Source organism: Dermacentor silvarum, chromosome 3, assembly GCF_013339745.2.
Source record: "Dermacentor silvarum isolate Dsil-2018 chromosome 3, BIME_Dsil_1.4, whole genome shotgun sequence".
Lineage (NCBI taxonomy): Eukaryota > Metazoa > Arthropoda > Arachnida > Ixodida > Ixodidae > Dermacentor > Dermacentor silvarum.
Window position 1 is genome coordinate 194709566 of NC_051156.1, and position 24848 is coordinate 194734413.

General features: G+C 46.3%; 1 protein-coding gene across 5 annotated transcripts in view; it reads left to right on the forward strand.

Annotated features, from left to right (window-relative positions):
* LOC119446404 (uncharacterized) overlaps positions 1–24848 on the forward strand; it is a 223379-nt gene that overhangs the window by 20599 nt on the left and 177932 nt on the right. The window contains exon 1 of one of the 5 annotated variants that reach the window (XM_037710831.2): positions 15013–15673. The exons of 3 other annotated variants lie outside the window; for them this stretch is intronic. The gene's annotated coding sequence lies outside the window, so the exon portion shown is untranslated. Of the gene's footprint in view, positions 1–15012; positions 15674–19339; positions 19392–24848 lie in introns of those variants that run through there. One more of the 5 variants, XM_049664124.1, reaches the window with a different exon arrangement.

The window sequence follows — 24848 nt, forward strand, 5'->3', positions numbered from 1 at the left end:
GCAGAGAGCCAAGGAAGGAAGGAAAGAGTGGAGAAGGAAAGGCCGGGAGGTTAACCAGTTCAGCACAACCGGTTTGCAGACCCTACACATGGGAGCGGGATGAGGGGGAATGAAAGATGGGGAGGAGAGAGAGAGAGCACACAGCACAGCACACATCATCGTCAGTCACAGTCCGTCACTCTTGCGTGGTACGTGACATCACTGTCACAGCCGCTTGTCCAAGCCCGTTTCCTTTAAAAACCTAAGTAGTCCCTTCGTCGCCTTCAGCTGCGATGTCTTCTGTCGACGACACGTGAGAATCGTTTCAATTGACATTGGGCGATTGTCCAGGTGTGCTAGAACGGACGTCAGGGACTGTCTCGGAACATTATATTCAGGACAGTCGCATAGAATATGTTCTAGCGTCTCCTCGCAAAGACAGGCATTGCAGAAAGCGTTGTCGGCCATTCCAATGAGAAATGAATAAGATTTCGTGAATGCCACCCCTAGCCATAAGCGTTAAAGCATAGTGGCGTCTCTTCGGCGGGGTCCAGTTGGCATACAGAGATGCATCATAGAGGGCAGGTGGTAGTGACGATTGCTCCGGTTGGTCTGGCTGCTTGGTGTGCACCATAGAGAGAGCGTGATCTCCTGTGCAGGCACTCGAAGTCTGCTGGCTGCGTCGGACCGTGAGAGTGGTATGGCCTCTTCCTGTGCGTCGTCAAGAGCTGCCCGAGCGGCATTATCGGCGTCTTCGTTCCCTATGACACCGCAGTGACTTGGAAGCTACTGAAATGTCACGTGGTGTTCTTTCTCATGTGATGTATGGAGTAGGTATCTAATATCGAATACGAGCTGTTCGTGTGGCCCGCGTCGCAGAGCTGATAGCACAGATTGTAGGGCTGCCTTTGAGTCACTGAAGATTGACCATTGTCGAGGTGGCTCCCGATTGACGAAACAAAGTGCAGCGCGAAGAGCAGCTGGTTCCGCAGATGTCGATGTCGTTGGGTGGTCAGTCCTAAAGCTGATGGTAATAGCTCTTGCTGGGACAACCACAGCACCGGTCGAACACTAGAATATATATATATATATATATATATATATATATATATATATATATATATATTCGTAGCACTCCTCCAGCACTTACAGTGCGACGGGTTCTACGACGGGTGCCATCGTCCGCGTATTAACAGCGAAGCTGTTTAGGGTGGCCGTAATTTGTGGTTTGTGGTTCGTGTCAAGAAACTATTATGAAATAAAAGAAAATAAACTATCTTGCCGAGGCGGGATTCAAACCCGCGTACCCACAGCCCCAAGGCGAGCGTCGTAACCACTAGGTTATACAGTCACTTTTTTTTTCTTTATTACATAGGTTATACAGCCACGCTTGCAAAACATGTATTTATGCGAACCATATGATTGCGTTCGAGTGTCGTCGTCTTCGTCCATAGCTGGCGCGTTCGCACGCTCGTGCTCTGCGAGGTGAAGAAGATGTTTTGCGCGCTATGATAGCGAGAGAGAGAAAGAGAGACGCATTTATGGAGCGGGTCTGCTGGAACGCGTTGTCGGCATTGCAACGGGGTGGAACGCGGTGTCGGTGTTGCAAGCTGCGCTATGCAACGCGCAGTGATTGCCGTAAGTCCCAGACGCGCGAAAACAAATTATCATCATCATGTGTGATAAGAGGAAAAGTTCGCTCGCACTTCCGGAAAATGCTGGGCTACGATCGCCCAGCTTCGCTATTTCAAGCGTTGCGCGACTGAGTGCAAGGTTAGGCGTTTTTTATGTCCACTCTTTTAATATCGTACATGCGGCTGGTCATTTCCGATTGCTCCAGGGCGCTCTAGCTTTGCGCGGTGCATTCGGCTGGTCAAAATGGGCCGCTGGGAACGCATTCCTGGATGTTTCTTTGAAAGCGCCACGCTCCAGCTGAGAGCTCTCGCTCTCTCCTCTGACCTGGGAGCGCGAACGAGATCTGTCGGAGTTTCGGGCTCTTGCAGCTTTACTCTTGCAGCTTGCTTAGCTCTTGCAACTTCCGTTGTTGGGGCGGCGCTTGCTCACGGCGGTACACTGTAAAATAATTTACACTATTTTTCAATTTTAAGGATGTAAATTATTTTACAGTGCATATGGTGTATAGCGGTGGCATGCGTGCCTTGTTTGTTTACAACAAAAGAAGCGCTGATCGTGTTTCCTGTTCCGCCCTCCGCTTGCTCTAGCGAGTACCTAGGTGCTCGTTCGGTGCGGGCACGTTTTTCTTTCTCCGGTCTGGAGCCGACTCCGCGTCCTTGCAACCGCAATCGGATCGCAGTGGGAACCAACAGAATGTACAATGTCATAGTAAACTGCAAGTTGGACAGAGTTGTCTGGCGCGGGTCTTCTGGGGCCGCGACCTAGCTCGCCAAGGTGTAAAGGATGAATGGAGTTTGTGTCGGTGAATAAGCGACACGGTGTAAATAACACATTGTAGACGATATAAAAGGGTTTGCGTCAAGAAATTGTGTGAACATATTTACCAGAGAAAATCGTTGGTATCTGTCGACTGTGGACATTAAATCTCAATCGCTGCATAACGCGAAGATTATCTTGAAATGTTCATTTTATTTCAAGAGATACGGGTGAGAGACAACAAGGCAGGGTTTGGAAAATAACTTGCACGACGCACCGGGCGAGAGATTTCGCGTCGTCGTTGGGCCGGACCGAAGGGCTGCTTTTCGATTCTTGCTGCCGGTTGTAATACGATGAGTGTGCATTGATGTGCATATTGCAAACTTCCACTCCATATATGAGATATCTCTGTTGTCTCGGTTACAGGTTACACTCGAAATTATATTGTTTACGCTAAACGGGATACATGCAGGCAGTAGCTGAAGTAACTCATAAACAGCTCCTGTCGCGTTCAATTTGGACATTGTAACCCTTAGCATGAGCATTAATAATTAAAATGTCATAAGGATGAACGGTGTAATCATTATTTCATTCGTTACTCAAGTTTACAAGTTACATTATAGGTTATGAAGCTTAGGGTGTACTTTGGTGACGTTGCAACAGGCAGGGTAAAGGTAGGAGTGAAATTTTTTGATCGAGGTAATAGAGGCCTATTCATTTAACTGGCGAGATAAGAATTATTGCTCTAATGATATCCCGGTTGATTTCGTTTTTCCTTACTTGTTCGCACTGAACATCACGGCAAATTAGAAGGATGAGAATACTGATGGAGCGTAGAAATTTTGCTGGATATACCAATGAAACAAGGAGAAGGATGGGAAGTGTCATGCATTAATTTAATATCGAAATTCCATGCTTCGAACAACGTTCTTGCGATTTGTTTTTGCCTAATATCGTCATCTTAAGTTTCCTGCACGAAAATTTCTGCTATCGTGTGGTTTTGGGAAGATAACAAATAAAAAATTTATAATTATTTAATATGTCTAAAATAGTCACACGTGAACAGTGTCGCTGCTCAGAATCCGCCTAAATCCATCTAGTGTTACGCATAGTGAAAACTGCTAATACGTAATAAATATTAATGCATTCTAAAGGACATAACTGAATGAAGTATAGAGATTACACTAGTATCTCGAGAAATCCGGTGCCGCTAACACACAACGATCCCACCCACACAGAACAATGAAAGAAGCTGCAGTTAACTTTCTCAACAAAGCCAAGTCAAATCATGCAGAAATTCATTGCCCATAACCCATTATTTCCATGGCAATTGAATAACTTTGGTGCCAGAATATTTCTAGTAATGTTAGTAGGAAACTACGTGACCTTTCTCAAGCATACAAGTGAGATTACATCATATAGTGAGAGTGCAGTATATGGAGGAACATAGTTGCTTGATGGCCGAGTCGGATATGGGCTTGCAGGTGGAGGGCGTACGTCCCACGCTGGCCGTAATTTGCCCACAGACCGCGCGTGATAAGATGGAGAACAAATGTTTACGTGACGAAACAAGGCGAAGGCGCCACGTTGACTCTCCGAGAGTGTCACTCAGTTGGTTCGACGCTATTCTCCACCAACTTCCGCCGTCATCGTGCTATTGCAGCACATTCCTAGGGTATCAACGCCCACATATGGCCTCAGTAACCATAAACGGCTACCGGAACACACCATACTTCGTGCGAACGGTGCACCTCTCCTCAGCCGCTATCGTCTTTCTGTATGACGGTATATACGCCGAGCTTTATCGTCCACTGGCTGCGTAGTGTGCGGCAGCGCTGCTGTTGTCCCCTGAAGTGCGCCGAAATAAGCAGCACCGCAAAGCGAGAAGCGGTAGTATAGCTTGTCAGCACATTTAGCACGGCCGCGTAAGCGAGGGGGGGGGGGGGGGGAATCATACTTTCGAGATTTTCCGCCGGCAATCGCATTTTTTAAGATCCGAAAGTTGATATGGCTTGTACGGAAAGCTCACTTCAATTTCCCGGTTACGGTGAGCCAACTGCAACTACGTTTCGAGGTTAATCAATAGATTTTATAAGTTAACCAAAATGAATTGATCAATAGATGAACAGAAACGGCAACCGATGGTCCGCATTACAATGGACCAGTCATTAGTGAAGACGAATTCAGTTAATGTGAATAGGTCCCAGATAAGAAGGCCTGGCGAAGAGCACGCTAAATCATGCGCGTTAGCTGTTCGGACATTTAGTTGCGTAACCGTGGTACAGTGTGCATAACGGCGCGACGAACGACAATGTGAAATGCCGCGGCAATTTATCGACAATGCTTAACCCACCGGCGCTTACCCCGTATCGGCTTGATCTTGGACTCGTTAGCTCCTAACATGCTGGACACAAACTACAGCGTTCGCGTGAAGTGATGGCAGATGGAGGGATAGCGTCATACCACCGCTTTATATCACGGCGCGCTTTGGTTTAATGAGGGGTGAGGAAGTGATTAACGTGGCGAAAGCGATGGGCCCCCGCCGCGCCTATTTAGCGGCATGCCGCTCACAGCTATAGCGGGCGTTTCAGCGAACACTTTCATTTTTTTTTAATGTTGCCTGTGGCAGATAGCACAATTCTAGTCCATGAGCTGGTCTACTCGAAGAGGCGGACATTACTTGCACGAAAATTTGAAATACCTACTCGACTCATTAACAAAAGTTCACTGATGAAGTTCTTAACCTAATTACCTTATAGCCCATATTGCAATATAAGATTTCTAGCCCTGGAGTTCGCAAGGCGGATCCACTTGAAACATTGCGGATAAGTGCATTGGCGTTCTAATTAGTTTTGTGCTTCAATGCATAAAACGACGTTTTGTTGAGAAAGATACTGGAACGCCAATGCATTTCTACGCAAAGATCGGGAATTAATATCTCGAAACTGGTGTCATCCTGAGAATTCGTTCCAAGTGGATCCGCCTTGTGAGCTCCACGGCAAGAATTTGTAAATTGCAATATGGGCCATAAGTTAATTAGTTAGAAACTTAATTAGTGAATTCTGTCAATTAGTCGATGGGAACATACACAGCCAAAAAAGAAAAAAAAAAGCGTATACAAGTTGCACGGCACACTATAATAGGTCTCCGACACATACGGGTATGCCATACGTGCCCTTACTTGAGGAACAAACACATAAGCAAACCAGATGGCAGTCTTCGCAGTGACCGCACGGTGCTATATTGCTCTAGATAAGTTCAAAGCCCAAGGAATCGCTGAAATCTGCTGTTCTTTGTTCGTTGACATAGGCTATATACGTCCTCCTGAAAGCATTAGAGTAGGGGGCACGTGATTCAATTGAAATAAAAATGTACAGTGGAAAGAAGATAGCATGACTCAGAGATAGAGAGTTAAAGGTTTCAGCCCTGCTATATGCAGCGCTTGCTACTTCAAATGAGTGTTATATTTGACATTAATAATGCAAAAAAGAAAAGAATATAATGTATTAGAAGCTAAGAATAAATTAACAAATCAAGATGACCGACAAGAGATCATGTGTGTTTGGAACAGAACATAATCCTAAAACAAAAGAAACAGCGAAAAACAACGCGAAAAAAGAGGCAATAAAGCTCGAAACTGCTTTGTTAGATATTCAACCACAGAAGCTCATGCCACTGATTGGTCTATGTGGTTTCCAAGTGCTGCAGAACAAAAGCAGAAAAGAAAGTATACGCGTGCGTACCTGCGAATGTTGCGTGTGTAAGTGCATGCGTGTTGTTTGTACACACGTTTGTGGTCGCACCGTGTTGCTGCATTCCTTCGCGCCCAATGCTACTGCGAGTTACGCGCAGGGCCTCCTCAGAAGGGGCAGGATTAAAAGGTGCCCGCGTGCACCTAGATCGCTCGCACGTGGCCCGAGGTGTTTGCACACGCGCGTTCTCGTCTCGCATTCCTGCGTAATGGCCGACTCGGCCAACGAGCGGAGATGGGAAACGCGCTTGCGTTGCGCGCTCACGCGTCGGTTGCCGAGGCACGCGGTTGCCGGTGTTTCGTGCGTGTAGCTGCGTCGTCGACACTCCGACACTTGCGTTGTAACTACACGCGTCAACGAAACATCAGTGATGAGAAAACATGGACTGTCTTCACATCCTCGGTTACGTACCTGGCACTGAGCCAGGGATGTAGTGACTGTGTGTGGGTCCATTCGGTTCGCCTGTACTGCATGCAACTAGCCGATGAGATGTTGAGGGTAGACATTCCTTTCAACACTTCGACATAGCAGCATCTGCACGTCGCCGTACATTTCAACTGGTGCAGAGAGAGAGACATTTATTATGATGAAAAATCTCTGAGGTTGGCCTGAACCAAAGTTTTGACCATACTGCTCAAGGTTGTGGAAGGGGAATGAGACTAAACCAAAAATTAAAGAGAGAAAAGTGTTGATGATAAGGAGGAAGGGGGTGGGTGTTTTCAATTATCGTGATCATCGAAGTCTATTCAAAGTCTCAAATCGAGACTACTGTCGTGCAGGAACTCGTTGATAGCCTTTAGAACATCTCGTCGACAACAAGCTAGGGTTCACCCGGCCGAGGTCCCAAGAAGACCCTCTTTGGACGAAGGTTGATTGTGAAAGTTTAGAACTGTTCTGCCAGTGGTAGCCTTTCCACAGCATACCACAGCCCACGCCGGAAATCGCAATGTTCGAACAAGGAACTCTCATTAAACTGGCGTGAACCAGTTCAGTAAACTACAGGGTGAATCGAATGGGCGCTCTGCCTTTACGTGGGTGGCGCAAGCAGGCTCATCACATGGTCTAATCTTGAGCTCTCGACTGCATGCACAGTAATAAAATAAAATTCTGCATTTCCAGTTGTTACGGCTCCGTTATTACTCCCCTTGGGCGCGATATTGTAGTGATGCCTTATGACTTATTCTATACTATTCTTATCATCCACCGCTCACGGCCGGCTGATCCCGTTGATAACACGAGCGGACCGTCGCTCTGACCACTGACAGAGCGCGACAAGCGCGAAAAGGCATTATTACCGGAAAGGCATCGCTACAAAATAGTGGCCCTGGGCAAGGGTACGCTTCCATACATGGGTAATAAACTTTCACTTGATCTGCAGGTTGAGTCCAGTGCCTATTCTACTGTATAACACAAGCCGTTTCTATGGTACCCTCTGAGAAAGCGTAGATAGAAAGCGTAGATAGAAAGCGCCCTTCGTCTGCTTACAGTTAGAAAAAAGACGGGAGTAGGGGCAGGAGATACTCTCCTGCTTGCAAAGACAGCCTACAAGTTGCCGCCGTTCTGGCAAAGCGTGGAAAACGCGCTGTAAAGCAATGTGAGCGGGCTGGAGACGATATGCCGAGCCATGCGGTTTGTAATCTATCCTGCACAATGCTGCAAACAAGAGAGAGAAAGAGAGAGATAAAAGAAATAAACAGGGGATGCGCACCGTAAGGCAGTACTTGCAGCCACTGGAGCGAACCTAGATAACAAAGGGAGAGCTAGTAGCACATACACTATATACCGTCTGTCCCACCTAACTTCAGCCAAGCTGTTCAAAGAAAAAAAAAAAGAAGATTAAGGAAGCAGGGTTCAAGGTCCTACTAAAATAGATATGGCGTTCGGTCGCCAGACCTCGGACGACCCAACACCGTGGTTGATAAAATCGCATTTTGCGCCGTTTTCCTTAAACCAGTCTTTTTTCTTTTTCTTATAGCCCCTTGGTTAACGTTAACTGGGGCACCCTGTACTATACAGAAAACGAAGAAAACTGACGGTTGGTGATACGAAGATACCTTGAAGACCGTATAGCGACTCACGTCTCTACAGGCGAGGACGACGAAGCCGACCTGGAGTTGAATGTACGGGGTGTTCAAAATTAAGCTTTACGGCATTTTTAAATATCGCCTGTGGCAGGTAGCATAATTCTTATCGTTGAGTTGGGTGATTCGAAGAGGCGGACATTAGTAGCACGAGAAATAGAAACACATATTCAACTAAATAACAAAAGTTGACTAATGAACTTCTTAGTTAATTACTTTACGACACATATTGCAATTTACGAATTGTAGCCGGTGAGTTTGCAAGACGCATTCACTTGAAATGAATTTCCGCGATGACACCAGTTTCGAGACATTATTTCGCAAAATGTGGGACGAAATAAATGGCGTTCTAGTTACTTTTTGCTTCAATGTATAAAACAGAATTTTGGTAAAAAAGTAAGTGGAAAAGCAGTGCATTTTTACGATGAATTTGATGACGCATATCTCCAAACTGGTGTCATTCTAGAAATTCATTCCAAGTGGATACGCCCGACAAGCTCACCGGCTACAATTCGTAAATTGCAATATGTGTCGTAAAGTAATTAACTAAGAAGTTAATTAGTCAATTTTTGTTAATTGGCTGAATATGTGTTTCGCTTTCTTGTGCTTACTAATGTCCGCCTAATCGAATAACTCAGCTCAATGATAAGAATTATGCTACCTTCCACAGGCGATTTCTAAAAATTCCTTGAAACTTAAAAAGGAACAGCCTCTAGCTTACAAACATTATCGGCCACCTCACACGTCGAAAGATCGAAATCTACACGGCCCTTTCCCGTCGACAGCGGCAATCGTTCAAAGGCTGTTCTGTCGAGATAGTTATTACGCAGGATTGTAGTGACCCTTCAAGCTGAAGGAGCCACTCCGAAGAAGTCGGACACATGGGGCGGCCTACCTTGAGGCATGAGCCACTCCTCAAAACTGGAGGGTCGTTTCGTGGCAGGGCGTCGACGTTGGTATTTAGATTGTAACGAGGCGCTTGTGGCAGATATCTCCTGCCACAGCCAGTGCTCTAGAATCACTGCAGCTATCTCACGAGTGACCAAACTGACATAATCAAGGAACAAAAGAATAAAGCCTATCACATTGTTCAACGGACTGTAGCATGGCCAAACATTCCTAAACCATAATATCATGACCTTCCTTTTCACTGCTCGTAAACCCTGGCAAGTTATAACATTGGGCCGGAATAATTCTATTACAATCTATTACAATACTCATATCTAAGTCTTTATACAGCGCAATTAAAAAAAGACAGGGACGTGACAGAGACACAGGACAGCACGTCCCTGCCTTTCTTTAATTGCTCTAAAGGCTTAGCCAATATGAGGAAACCGTACCAACTCGCCCAAGAATAAGCCTTGTTGAATTACAATGCTGTTAATTTACTTTTGTGATTTGTAAGTGGACCAAGTGGCCCTGTGCTTACGTGATCACCGTAATCGGCCGGCCGTGAATGGTTTGCATCTTCAGAACCACCAGAAGTGTACAGACTCCGAATGGGCTCAGAGTTGTTCACGCTTCAATGAATTTGGTTAAGTTTACAGAATGCGGTCTCCATGTCGGAAATTCTTACAGGAACTTCAGGTATGAGAGCATGAATTATTTCATCTCTAGAAAAGTTGAAAAGCGCCTGTCCCGCAAGTTGAAAAATTTGCCTTATGTAAGGCACATTACAAAGCAATGAAAGAAGTGAACCCGCTTCATGATGACATACAGACAGCCATCGAGCGCGAAGAACCAGCCGTCTACTCTATTTATTTTATTATACAAAGTTCCGAAGAGCCTGTACTGTGCCCTAGCAGGAGTGAGAACATAACATTTAGAACAACGAATATACAATATACGTCGTAGAAAACTCAGTGCAAATTAAAAATGGAACATTATTTGAGAACAAGCATTATAAATGTGAACCTTCAAAGCACAAGAAAGCATGGCTGAATGGACAATTTCTACCAGGAAAAATAATTGGTCAATGGGAAAACAATGAGATAACTACAAAATACAGAAAAAATTAAACAGTTTGGAAAACAATAAAGATAATTTGATAACAAGGATATCTAATTCTAAAACATGGAAGTACAACAAAACAGTGCTTATTGTAAACAATGTTCTCAACATAACTGATGCTGGTCAATGACACCAGTCGGAGCTGGTTCCTCTCAGCTATAGTTCGTGGGAAAAATACATATTTCAACGAATCTGTCTTGGCGTCGTATATTGTGCTGAACCAACAGCATGCCAGTGTCTGGTGAGCCTGGCGGTCGATGGTTGGAGATATGGTTCAGGACCTGACGGTAACCTGCCAGTTTCTGTCTGAAAAAGAAACTTAAGTCTGTATTTTTCGCCTTAGTTGGAATGTTCGAATACCGTGCTTTTTCGATAGGTCAGTTGTTGATTCCGTGGAACGTTGTTTAAGGTGGATACACACGCGATGGCAAAATCCCGCCTGCTCCGCGGACAAACAGTGACGTCAGCACTTGAATCCGGCGCAGCCGAGTTAGGTCGCATTCGCACAGCCGGACCGCCGTTTGCGGAATCCGCGTGCGTACTCCCGGCTCCAACGTTCATTAGCAGCTGCGCGTTTGCATACTCGGCGTGCCCTATATGCCATAGTGCTAAGAATCCCTTAACAAGAACCAAAAGAGTGACGGTTGCCTCGTCACTTAGCGTTTTATTGTGCACCTCACTCATGTTGAAGTCACGCAGGCTGCGCGGTCTGAGTAAATAGCAATGCGCGCGCAACCACGACTCGCCTTTCCCGCTGCATCACAACAAAATACGCGCGGTCACTGCGGCACAACGAAATCACACGTGGCTGCAAGCCGATAACACGCCATCGTAGCCACGCCAATGCGTCCGATGTTGACAGATTTGACGCTGACTACGCTAAATTGAGGTCAGACGACCGCCAAACGGACGGATGGAAATACCGGCGAGCATTTTCAATCCGGACCGCGAGCGGAGGAGCCCGGACTAGTCGAGGGCGGCACGTTTTGATGACGCGCGCGTCACGTGATACGCCATCCGCTGCGAAAATTCCTCCTCCGTCCGGTCGTGTGAATCCACTATGTGAAGCGGACGGATTTTCTTTGAATCATCTGTAGGGCGCTTCAATGTTGCGTTTAGTGCGGGTCCGCAAACGACTTTCGAAGTCGACTTAAACACTTCACACATACTGTTGAAGTTTTCAGAACAGGTTTAGTCAGATTCTACACATTTGAATATCGTTATTTTCATCACCTCTTTTTGGTCGTGGCGTGTGCAATTGTTCATACAGCGCCTGTAGATGTTATACGTATACTCTTGTATAGTTTTAGTCAGCAAGGTGACACAGCAGACCAGTGTCGTTAGACGATGCTGTGTCTAGTAGCACTTGCCTAGTGGTATTGATCTAAGCTAGATAATCCTATTGTCAGTATTGGACGGCGCGGGAAGCGTCTGTCTGACGTAGTGTAGCAGGTCGCAAGGAGACCTGAAAATAAAAACTATCATGTAGTGATGAAGCTGTGAAAAGAAACGCGGAAACAAAATCACGACAGCGAAGTTTGAATGCTCGCGACACCTCGGCTATTTGTTTTCCCAACCTCTCGGGAACACAGTCGCGGTAAGGGGAGGGCTGCCTTATCTGGGAAGTGCTGCCTGCAGTTGAGTTAATATGCACATGACACATTGTGTACAGGCACTTTACACCGGGCAGATAGCGCTGAGACTTATCAACCTAGCGTCCCCGAAACCGGTGGCTATGGATGCTAAGAGCATGGAATGACATTTCAAACGACAACGAACCATGCTTCAGCACACATCTCATTCCTACGCAGCGAACATGGCCTAGTACAATCTCACGTATGTTGGTGCTGCTGGATTCGAATTCGCAAAGCTCTTCGTTCGTGTCATTTGGCAGCGCGGTTGGTCGGGTTCGCTGTTATCTCCAGGATTGGCTGGACGTTTCTCGTACAAGTCATTCTGGCGTAATAGCTTTTCGTGAATATTGGTGAACTTTCGTGAATATTTTCGGGAAGCATGCCCAATTATGCGGAGCGTGAGCATTTTGACATCTTCAGATCTCGGACAGGGTTTCGTAAGCGATTCTGAAGTGTCACGGAGAATGTGCATCGCGTTCCTCCCGTTTTGATTCCACCGCTCGCTAAGGTGTATGTTCTGTTCTGCCAATGTGGAAAGCTTCAGCACAACGTGACTGTGACTGCGAACCCACTTTGATCAGCGGTTTTGGTTGAGCGAAACGTCTTTTCAGGCCTGGCTGTCGTCTCGGGAATGCCGTCAAGGGTCCATTATTGTCAACAAAGAGTTATACCCCAAGCTTATGTAAAAATGCAAGTAGGGATCCATGAAACTGGAATTCGTGCTTCAGCAGCGAAGTATTCGAATGGATATATGACGACATAGTCTCCGGCCTTTCACCGAAAGTTGCTGTTATCCTGATCCGCTGTTTGACGACACTCTGACAAAAGGCTTATTATTATTCATTTGTTTTTGCGACAGAAGTGTACATTCTGCAGGTCGAGCGAAAGTATCTTAAACAGCAGTTCGATAAAGAAAATGAAGTAGGTTACAAAACACGCTCTCAATATTTGCTTTCTTTGCGGACATTCTAAGAAGCGTAACAACCCGTCATTGAGATCGCTAGGCACTAACTCGCCCAAGTGGGTCATTACAACAATTACTACAGCGTCAACACAAATCTGCAAAACAAAAGTGAAAGGAACAGTCTAGTTCGCGAAAATCTTAAAGGAGATAACTCGAAAACTATCGTGCTTATAATAAGTCGAGATACGGACGCAGTGCTGGTGCGAAAAGCTTAGTTCGCAGACCAATATAAGTTAGGCGTTGATATGGAGTTTGAGCTGTCTATCACCCCTGTTTTTTTTTTTTTTTCGCTCTCTTCCATTTTCGCATTCAACTCACCTAACGCGTGAGTTAAAACGTGGTTTCTAGCACAAAGCACAACGTCCGCTTTATCGGAAACGCTAGGTTTACTGTATAGGCCGGCACTCGACTTCCTGGAGCAGAAAAAAATAAAAAAATAGGGGGCGAATAAGAGAGACACCGTCAACCGTCCGTTTGTCACAGCCGGCAGAATAGAAGCAGAATAGTCTCTCGCGGCCGGGGGGGAGGGGCTCAACAGGTGAACTACCCACACTCTTTCCACCCGATGACCTCTTCGTCCTCCTCCCCTCCCCCTCTTCCTCCCTGCTTCCCACATCGATGGCGGCTGTTTTTTCATTCGCCTCGCGTAGCGGGCTCTACCGATCTCGACCGAGGGAGTGCGGCAAATGCTGTATAAGGAACCTGTGGAGGGGCACAAGAGCGCGCAGCTTTCGCCTCCGCACCGAGCGTGCATTACTGACCCCCCCCCCCCCTCCCCCCCACGTCTATATGCGTGCAGTATTGCGAAGCCAACAGCGCTGAGACGTATCATAGTGCGCAGTAGAATGCAGTGCCCCTCTTCAAATGTCGCATAAGCAGAAAGTGAATTCAGGGCAGCATCAAATGGAGGGCCCTCGTACTAACAAACAGAAAACGAAGCGGTGTGTGTGTGTGTGTGTGTGTGTGTGTGTGTGTGTGTGTGTGTGTGTAGGGCTGCGGAGTGAACTGAGGTTTAAAGTGGTCAGTTGTGCTTCCGCTATTCTCTGTGGCATGCGTCAGTTCACACTCAATTTTGTCCAGGTGCTACTTGTCTGTGCAACATATATACCTATATACTGAGACCAAGTCATCCGTCAAAACAAGTGGCGGCATGTCACAGCAAAGGAAGTGGATGGGCCCATACGGATCCGCCGGGGCACACGCACCGTTCGCTGCGTCAATGCGCGCATCAGCTGTTTTTCTTTTTCCTTTTGAATGCTTACTGAAAGCCCACTGATCTCGGGCCACTCGTTTCTTACGCGGCTTCTGCACTGCAGGCAGTTTTTGGCAGCAGACGGCATTGGACTAAGCTCTGTTGCATTTCAAATACTCGATTTATTATTATTATTATTATTATTATTATTATTATTATTATTATTATTATTATTATTATTATTATTATTATTATTATTATTATTAACGGATGGTGCAGCTGAAACTTCTGTAATGAACTGACGGAGACAAGCACTCCACGAACTTCTCACGTCAGCCAATTTGTAATCATCGTCTGGTCAGAAACCGCTCATAGCAGCAAGACGACATTGTCCTCTCTTCCTATATTGGATTCGGACAATAGTTACGGCGATACCCAAACACTGCAGCATAAGCTTTCTACAAGAACGCGTGCAGATTAACTTTTTTTGTTTTGGAAAGCAACTCGACCAACTTCTCACGCCACACAAATTGGTAAACATCGCCCGCCTGGAGAGTTTTTTGGAAGCAGACGCCATTCGGGGGAGGGGGGAAGCGAACGGCAGCTGACGACGCAGATCGCTTTCAGGTCGCTCCCTTGCTTCGTTGATTAGCCGACGATACACGAAGCTTAAGTTTATGCGTGCGCTGCGCCTTTTTTTTTTTTTTTTTTTCTTACAGGTTTCGGAGATACGAAGTGCAGCGAAAACGCGCGTGGTCGAGCGAAGCCTCCTCCTCTTCGCTTGTTTGTCGTCGTCAGCCCTTACGCTGCCTGGCCCGTACGTGGTGGGTGGCGCAGAAAAGAAAAAAAATATAGATATACCGCCTCGCTATTGTTCTTTCCTTCTCCGCCTTGCGTGCCGTTCTCTCGCCCTCTCTCTCGCGCACGTAGCGACGCCCTCGCTTCTCGTGCGGCCGGCTTACATCCTCCTCTCTGGTCGCCTCCTCCATCGCGATTTCACGGCGCCGGCAGTTTCGCTTTCGGCCCCAAAGACAAACTTCGCAACGCCGGCTGACCGCCTGGACCGACGGCAGCCGCTGCTGTGTGTGCGTGTGTCGTCTGCTTCTCGCCCCTCGTGATCTTGTCGTCTGCTACAAGCCGGTGCTGCTTCTCGCCCCTCGTGATCTTGTCGTCTGCTACACGCCGGTGCCTACCGTTCTTCTGCCGCGGCTTTTGTTGCAGCTTTGTTTCTTCTCGTGTCGCGAAGAATTAAGTGGTCACTCTCCGCGGCGCCGGTGTCGTAACCCCCCCGCCGACCTTTCCTGTCTCGCCAGAACGCGTTGTGTCCCCCCGTCACTTGCTGGCACTGCTACCGTTCTTTCTAACCACTGTTTTCAAAGGTCTCCTACGCGGTCAACCTGCCGTGAGTGTTTGTTTCGCTGTCGCAATTCGAGTGGGGACTCGCTACGTGCTGTTTTGGTGCCGTCAACGGCTCGTTGGCTGGCTTGGCTAGCTAGCTAGTCTGGCTTGCGAAGCGGACTTTTGGAGTGAAGACTGTTCGTCGTTCGGTGTGAGCCGCCTGACTACCTGGTTACGGGTCTTCTATCTTCGCTTCAGTGCAACGTTTTCATCTCAGCAGTCTGACAGCGGGGCCCAAGTTTGGATATGACGCACATCGATTGCTGTTTCTGGTAAGCTTGATGAAAAATGTTGTCGAGCTCTCCTTAATATGTATTTTTTTTAGAATTTCGATTTAGATAGTTGGCCATTGCTGCATAAATCGTGTGGTGTTGGAGAAAGCGCGCAGGACGAAGTATCGACAGCTGCTGAATAAGGACTGTGTTTGTGGCATAAGCGCGAGGGTCTGGCTCAGCGTATCGAATTGGTAGCAAATCATTGACGTCTTGAAGAAAGAGCATAAAATGACAAGTGGGAAGAAAAAAAGAAACGCTGTCAGCAAGTAAATCATCGCTACACGGACGACGAGTCTTGCAAAGTTATCTCAAATCTAGATGAATCCGCACCGAAGGGATGAAGATTTCAGCTAACATCCGTGACAGTTCCTATTAGTTAACGATGGGTTGAATGTGTGTTTGTAGTGAGGTTCTGTGGCATCTCAATCAATGAACACTTTATGACTAGAAACAACGAAACGCTTCACGGTTTGTGGTAACGTTAGTGACGTGTATATCAGCCATGACTTCGCGACAAATGTCTCAAGTATTGATTCGTCTTTTTTTGTCTGTTTTTAGCGAATGACTGTTGAGTTTATGCGGCCTTTAAGAACTTATTGTGTATGATATGACATTTTCCTTTCTTCTTTGAGACAAGAAGACTCGTTTTCGTTGACAACTTCCAACGGTAACAATCGCGCAAGTGAAATCTAGACGTGTAGCAAAAGACGAGAGCGTGTAACGTGCGTGTTCTCAAACACAGATTCCGAATATTCGTTCGTAAACATACAAAGAGACTCCCAGTTTAAGTGTCTGCAGTTAAACAATGGCTACTGAAAGCATGCCATTGACCTCTAAGAGAATACAAGACGATTCTCCATTGCGTTGGAGTCAAAAGGATATATATTGTATGGGAACGAAAATGACAACGTATGTTGCATGAATTATACAGGCAACAATGTTTTCCGCCCGTCTTCAGTTATCTGTGTTTACGCAACGACAGATGCCACGCCTTCTGCGAAATGATGCGTGCCGTCCGGCGAAGCGCGTCTGTACACAGTGTTATCAGCGCAATCCCGCAGTAAATGGAACGGTCACGACTCGCCAGCGTCGTCTGCGATCGGGGGTCGTCTGTTGACAAAGGAGCAGCTATACACGAGATTGAGGTGGAACAGGGGAAAGAGCATGGCCTCTGAGATTGAAAACGAACAGAAGGCACGAAGAGAAGCCTTCGAGCTCATGGTACGACCATGGAGTTTCATGCTAAAATTACCACCGTGACCTGAAGTTTTCCTTTAAAAACGTTTTAAAGGTATTTTGCACTTTTCGCTGCTTTAATTCTGCGCAAAATTTCAGCAATAAAGCAATTTATATTCTCCCCATCCTACCATATTACATTCAGACATTTTACGTCTGGTTCTCCAAGGGAAAAAAAAAAATGCGAATTTGCCTTCGTTTGCGTATTTCTTGGTGGCAACCAGTACCAACTTCTCACAACCGGCCATTAACAAAAGTAAATTTCGAAAGCCATGCTTAGACAATGTAGACATCGGCAACAACCAGATAACATCACAGTCGCCACGCGTTTGATGTAACATTACGATGGGCGCAGAAGAAGGCAAAATTCGCATTTCTTTCTTTACAAACAAGGCAAGTAACTGTGCCGTGTGTTTTATAGAACGATATGAACTATAGAATGCGATCTTGCTGTGAACGTTTTTCAAGAACAAAGAAACAGTAAGCACAAAATTCTTCTTTGTTTTAATAATTTTAACAGGGAAACATAGGTCACTATACCCAAATTAGTGTTAAGCTGCTCAAATATGCGAATGACACGCGAATTGTGCAGAAAGGTCAGATAATGCGAAGTGCTTGGTATTATTCTGTCCTGCTGGGTAGCTAAACGACAGTGACAAGTAATAATTTTTATATAACGTAATGCAGTAAATAACGTAGACATATGCGAAATCAGGGAGTAGAGTTTTTTTTATATTCACTTTTTGGTGAAGCAAAACTATCTTTCTCAAGCATGTTGTGACTCCGGTTCATTCAATCTATGATATCAGTCAAACCTTCCGTTATCGTAGACACTTTCACAGTGAGCTCGTGTCGACATGCGACGCTTTTAAGGAAATATGCTTAAAGTTCAAGTACCCAGATTGCTTTGAAATAAGCAATCTGGATCCACACTGTGTGAAAGAATACTTCGTGATGATTTTCGCATTCGAAGGGTCAAATAATTGTGCCGGGAACGACGGCGCCCCATTACGAGGCTGTTGCGATGCGAAATGCGCACACCGGCCACACTACCGCGGAACACTGCAAAGCGTACTCTCTAATTTGTTCAGGTTCCTTGAACACTTAACGGGGTTGGCCTATACTATTTACTCAGCACTGGGACTTAACAAGGAAACCCCTGTATTAGATGTTTCACGACTGTTTGGTGAAAAGTTCTTATCAAGAGGCCGTGGATGTTTAAGTGTGCGGTTCCCCATTGTGAGTTGTTTCCATTGGTCTGCTCAGCAGTGGGGCTGGGCATCACGGCTTCGGGGAAACACCTGCGTTAGATGTTTCATGGCATTTGATGAAACGCTCTTATCGAGACGCCGTGGGTGTTAATGTGGACTGTTTGCCACAGGCCAGCGCCTTTCCTAATAGTACGTCTCAATTCGCAATAGGCTGATATATGCTCGTAAGAACATTTCTAGCGTAAGAACTTTGTCGCTAATATGGACTCAGATGGGCGCTCACCGAGAGATCCCGAAAAGTGAAGCTGGCTTCAACGGGGTTCGCGGGCCAACACCCTCGCATGAGCCTGAAAGAACGGGAGGACGCAGTTGCAGAAATTTGGTTGGGTGCTGCTTCTGCATCCGTCTTTACGTTGCTAATTCAGCTTATTGAAACTTGTTTCTCCTTGAGGCATTAGCGGACGTCCTGAACAGGGTCTGAAGATAAGCCGAATGCACGCGTGCACCAGTTTAACGATAACGCAAAGAGGTTATTTAGGCAAGACCACCGAGAAAGGTAGCACGTGAGCTGAGAAGATATGCGACCACTCTAGCCGCAATTTTCGCGAGTTCTTAGTGATCAGTTTCCATAACGTAAAGTCCTGGGACATATATAGCTTACGGGAAACTTTCGTAGACTGACTTCATTTGAAGAAAGCAAGTATTCATCACCATATTGGCTTTCTTTAAAAATTACGTCGGTCAAACTGCAGAAGCGCAGGAAATTAAGGTCCTCTATGTGAGGTTTCTTCAAGATGCTTGAAGAAACAAGCACAAATAGATTACAGAGCACACACACACACACACACACACACACACACACACACACACACACACACACACACACACACACATATATATATATATATATGACAGACGAAGACTTCTTAATTTCCCCTTTTTGCTGTTGTTGTTTACTCTCTTTCAAAACGGGTCGCCACAACAACTAGTCCAGCTTGCCACGGCGTTGCGTGGCAGACTTGTGTAATGTGTGATGCGGGGAAAGAAAAGAATGCACGCTTGCATGTGCGCTGTCGCACGGAGCGCGCACACCTGGCAGTGGGAGAATGTGACACACGTCTTCCTGCAAAAACAAAACTGCGCGTGCGCACCGTTGCTTACTTCCCGTGTTTACGGCTACGCCTTCGTGCTTGCACACACATACACACACGAACCTGTCTCCCCTTTCGAACGTTTCTGGCTTCTAAGGACACTTGCCTGTCCCTGAAGTAAGTCCTTGTTTTGCTACTTCGGCTTATCCTATCAGGCAGCGTATGTTTGCGGGCCTGCGACGTGTTTTAAACTGCTGTCCGGGGTGACTTTAGTAGTAATGACGTTCTGAAGCTCAGCAAGAGGTCGCGAGTTTGATGTCCGCACAGCGGTGGCCGCATTCAGATTGGAACGAAAAACAAAACAAAACAAACAAAACGCTTGTTTACCGTGATTCGGGTACTCCTTGAAGAATCCCCCGTGGTTTCAAAAATTAATTTGGAGCCTCCACTACTATACGGTGTCCCTCAGTCTACTGTGCATTTACCTATAGTTAAACATCACCATTTAATTTACAGCGCAGTGGCGAGCGAAATGTTGCATTCCGTCAGGCATTTTCCGGAAACTGTGCGCGATGATTGAGGTTGTTTGTGTTGCAAAAGAATAGCCGCAGGAATGCTTCTCAAACGACGTGCGAGTGTGGGTGATTGACCAGGTAAATTTCGATACGCACGCAAAGGCAATGTGTAGAGCACACAAGCCGGCAGGTCAAGGAGACCTGCCGGCTTTCGTGGGCCAACAGGAGTTATTGATACATCTTTCTTCTAGCTGGATAGTGTATTCTAAATAACGAAAAGTGTTGTGTGGTCTCAAACTTTTTTTGATGTTGTTATTCTTCGTTAGGGCCTCGACGTAGCGTAGTAATGTTATAATTCGCGATGCAATACACGTTTGATAGTTACATACTTTGGTTACGTGACACTTAGCTCGGCAGTTACATATTGTTGGCTCGTTGAAAGTTAACTACCAAGTCTGGGTTTTTAACGTCCCTAAATTGCACAGGTAGTTACGAGGAACGCCGTATAGTATAATAGAGGGTTCGGGATAACTTTGACCGCTCAGGGTCTTTTATTTTATCCCCCAAAACACAGTACCCGAGCGTTTTTTTTTCTTGTTTATATTTTCTGCTTTGCGCTTCCATCGGAAACCGATCACCGCAGCCAGGAATAGAACCCTGGACCTCGTTCTCAGCAGCAAGCAGGACACCATAGGCCTTGAGCGGGTTTACATTTACTTCCGCGGCTGCAAACATTATGTGGTCTTTTATTTTACGTTTCATATTAGCATCGTTTAGGGGAGATTACCATTACGCAGGGTAAGGAGTGCCAGATAACCTCAAGATTATTTGAAGGTGCATACTTGTAAGGAAGTTACCACCTATTGAGGGTGTAGCGTTGCAGCTTGCAACGCAGGAACAAGAGCTTGTCAGAGATCCCATTTGTGTTGCACAAAACATCCAGGCTCCGGAAATGGCTTATCATGTGTGATACCTTCTTCGCAAACATACCACTTGTGCCGCGAACTAACTGCTTTTCTCCAAGAAGAGGGTAAGGAGAAGGTGTGACGCAGACGGACCTGGTCGCCAGAGGAACTGCGGGAAATTACTACTCCTAGACGAATTGCTCTTCAGGTGTGCTAGAAGCTGAGCGCTCGACCAATATAAAAGTGAAGTGGACACGAACTTGACCGTCGTCAAAAGGTCGTCGCATGATGCAAGGCGAAGCACAGATTAATGGATGTATCTTTAAAAAATGCTACAATTGGAGTCCGCACACAGAAGATATAATTGGCATTGGGACTAATTGGGACCTTCTGAGCCGATGTTCGGCGGGGATACTAGAACACCGTTCCCACCGATCATCGGCTCAAAAGGCAGTGAAGGCACTTTTGTGGTTTCTGAGAATGTCTGGTTTGTACGAGCGCCTTTGACTCTGTATAGTGCTGTCCGTGCACGTCTGTATACCGCACCTCTCTTTCTCCCTTCTTTCTCTTCCCCTTCTGCGTTCCCCCAGCGTAGGGTAGCCAACCGGACTCCTGACTTATTAACATCCCTGCCTGTCTTATATCCCTCTCTATCTCTTGGGACTGTGAACGTCCACATCTGATGACTCCACTTCTGCAGTGAAGTGTTCACCTTCAGCGGTACAGTTAAGGAAGGATATTGAACAAAGAGAATACAGAAGGCTGGCCAGAGTGGTTTGGTCAAAAGGGTTAGACGCTGCGGCTTCCGCACGACAGTCTTGTTCGCTGAAAACCGGAGGAGATGTCGCCCAAATATCGATTTTGAGGATACGATGTCTCAGGGAGAAGAAGCCGACCTCTCGAGTTCGTTAGACAGTTCACTTAACACTCATACCGCCACTTGAGAAATGAGTGCGAGTGAGTGGACCGACATGTGCCTTCTACGCGCACTGGCTGCACTCATTCCATATATGCTGTAATTTGATGTTTGTAACTCCACTTGATATTGCGTTTATTTTTCAATGAAAGCAAATTAGCCTGTGACTGCGAATGCAGATGCTGTTATTATAAATCGTGAGTCCACTTAAGCGTATTGAGATGAAATCTTTGGTTTCTGAGAAGTCCGGATCAAAACTTTGCGTATTTGGCTTAAAAAAAAAAATGTTGGGACTCGAGTTCTCTGAGACGATGGTCTGAGCAGGTGAAAACGTCTTTGTTGCTTCTGTCTTTTTTCTACCCATTCCCTCTTATCAGAGATGTCATGATTCGCCATGCCGAGATATCCTTCGCGCTCATAACTTATCAACGAACTATGCAGAATAAATAATCACTGACGAGAAAGAGGGAAACACAATGCTCTGTTGTCGTGTCACATCGCCCGTAGGTTCGGGCTGACGTTTCAACGAAGGGAAAACCACTTAGGAAGCAAAGGCTACAGTGCACTGCACGTAGTATACTGGTGCTACGTGCAACTTTCCCGCTATGTATACCAGTGCGGGGAGCTCGAGGGTCCTTCCTCGAACCAGCAGGGGGAGTCCTTCCGCATACATGGGTATAGCCGTCCCGCAGTTCGCAAGGTACCTTCCACCACGACGTGCGGGTTGTCAGGGTCCTAACGAACTGTCCTATAGCGTAGCGTGTGTCACAGCGCCACGTGTGAAAAAAAAAAAAATTCGGGGGTCAAGGATGCTTGCACTCGCCCACACGGGAGCCCTGATAGCAGGCCTTCGTCCCGGAACAGACAAGGTCAGCTTCGCTGTAGTGTCATGCTGGGTGTCAGACTATACAAGCGAGCGGCTGGAGCGTCAAAGCAGCGCCGCGCGGAAATAGAAGTGCGTAAAAAGAAATAGACAAGAGATACCTTTTCCTGGCTGGAATAGGATGCAGCCTAGGAAAAAAAAAAAACGAAAAAACAAAAAAAGCGAAAGAAAACGTTGTGACCTGGGGAGAAAAAGTAGAGAAGACAAGCACTGTCTTAACAACGGAAAGTTCATTGAAGGGACACAAAATATGTGTATACAGAAAAAGAAGTGTCGTATCGCTATGCTTCTCTCATCCATGTGCTCGTTCTTTCGCACTGCTTTCTATTTCAGCCAATAACACGGTAGGTGTTATTGGCTGAATTACGGGTATAAGATTCCGTGTAGCACTCCAGCCATTCGGTGTATAACGTGCCAGCCAGTAACACGGTACGTGTTATTTTGGCTGTAACGGACCTTGCGAAGCTTGCCAAACTTTCTCTGCTCCTAAATACCTCTGTCTGTTTCCCTCCTTGTTCTTCTATTCGCTCTAGCCTGACTAGTAAGCTCTGCTGTCTGTGTTCACTGACGTGTACTTCGGCTATCACCATCATGATTATTGCAACCACCACCACCACCTTAATCATCATCTTCATGGTTATTTCACTGTAAGATAAAAAATGTCCCGCGCGAATCATAAGTTAACTAGTCAGTGAAAGCCATCAACGCCTACAAACTTCCCAACCTCGTCACCACGTATAACCCTTTGCCTTCCTCGACCAGGCCCCGCAAGCTAAACAAGGAGAAACGGATGAATCCCGGCGTCGTGCAACGGAAGGTGAAAAATGTCGCTAAAGCGGATCCTCAGCGAAGAAAAGTTGACAGAGCGATGTTGTGTGTGTGACCGAAAGGCCTTGACAACGTTATACTGCCACGCAAAAATTTTTTTTCATACGCAAATAAATTCATTCCCCCCGGCAGCTTCGAATAGCCAGTTCCAGAGCGATCGGTGGGTAGATATCTTCCATTCCTTTCGGAACGGGTTAGTTAGTCTCAGGCTATTCAGGAAAATATATTACTTTGTTTGGTATATCAGCGCGTTTATTCAGCTTGCACGTCACTTTGATGTGGTGAGTTTTCGCGGATTTTTAACGTGGCGTGACAGAAATCGAAGTAGGCGCAGCTCGAGAACGTTTGACCAATGGCAGAGGGCTAAGGGTGAAAATGGTGTGGAATTGGAAATAATTATTTTTGTTTACTTCGGTCTAATCATGCATAATCAGTGTCTACGAGTCAAATCACATACTCGCTATTTTCGTGACATCACTTTACAGACTGGTGAAGTGGGGAGCCCCGAAAAAAGAAATTTACCGATCGTGTAGGGCTGATTGCAGAAATGGAATAGAAACAATTTGGAATAGCGTTACGTCATAACGACCCTGGATTAATGCAGGACGAGGGTTTGAAATACGAAAAACCAAGGGAATGAGGATATAAGCATGGTGGATAATGTTGACATCGCTAGTGTTACGGACCTTTTTGGTTTGCCTCCAACACGTGATATACTTTGCATGGAATCCCATGCTTCGGTTCGCATGGAATCCGGTTCGCATGGAATCCGGTTCGCCTCCAACACGTGATATACTTTGCATGGAATCCCATGCTTCGCTTTGCATGGAATCCCATGATTTGGTTTGCCTCCAAACACGTGATATACTTTGCATGGAATCCCATGCTTCGGTTCGCCGATCGCCAACTGGAGAGATAGTGGCAGGAAAGGCAGGGTGGTTAACCAGAGGCGAGTTTCCGGTTTGCTACCCTGCACCGGCGCGGGGGATATAGGGGTTAGAAGGAAAGCAACGAGAGAGAGACAAAAAAAAAAAGGAACGAACAGGAACACGTAACAGAAAACGCGTTTCAATTACAGGCGTTCACACAGTCCGGTCGATCTCAAGAAGGGCAGTAGCTTTTGCACGGCCTTCTGATCCGATGTTGAGTCGCGTCGATGTTGCAAAATTCTTTCTTCCGACAAAGGCTGGTCGTCCAACTGGTTCAGCGCCGTCGTGCTGAGCGGACTGGAAACTGCTTACAGACGACTGGCGAAAGCGTTATAAACAAGTAAACTTATCAATTATCGGATCCTGCAGACGGTGTTGAGACAGATCTACCGGCAGTAACGCTTGCAGAGGCCGATGCTTTTGACGCGGTAATAAGCACGTTAACTTAGTTCAACTTCAGGTCGTGAAAAAATCAGATAACGAGATTAAGGCCGCAGCCACCGTCGTCCGAAACCGAAATGGCCCAGAGTGACCTCTCAATAGGAAAAATTCAAGACTTGATGTGATAAGCGGCTAATCATAAGGCTGATTAATCACGCAAAGTTCGACTGTAATCTGGGGCAGCGCTAGCGGAAGTTAATACATACGACCGTGTTCT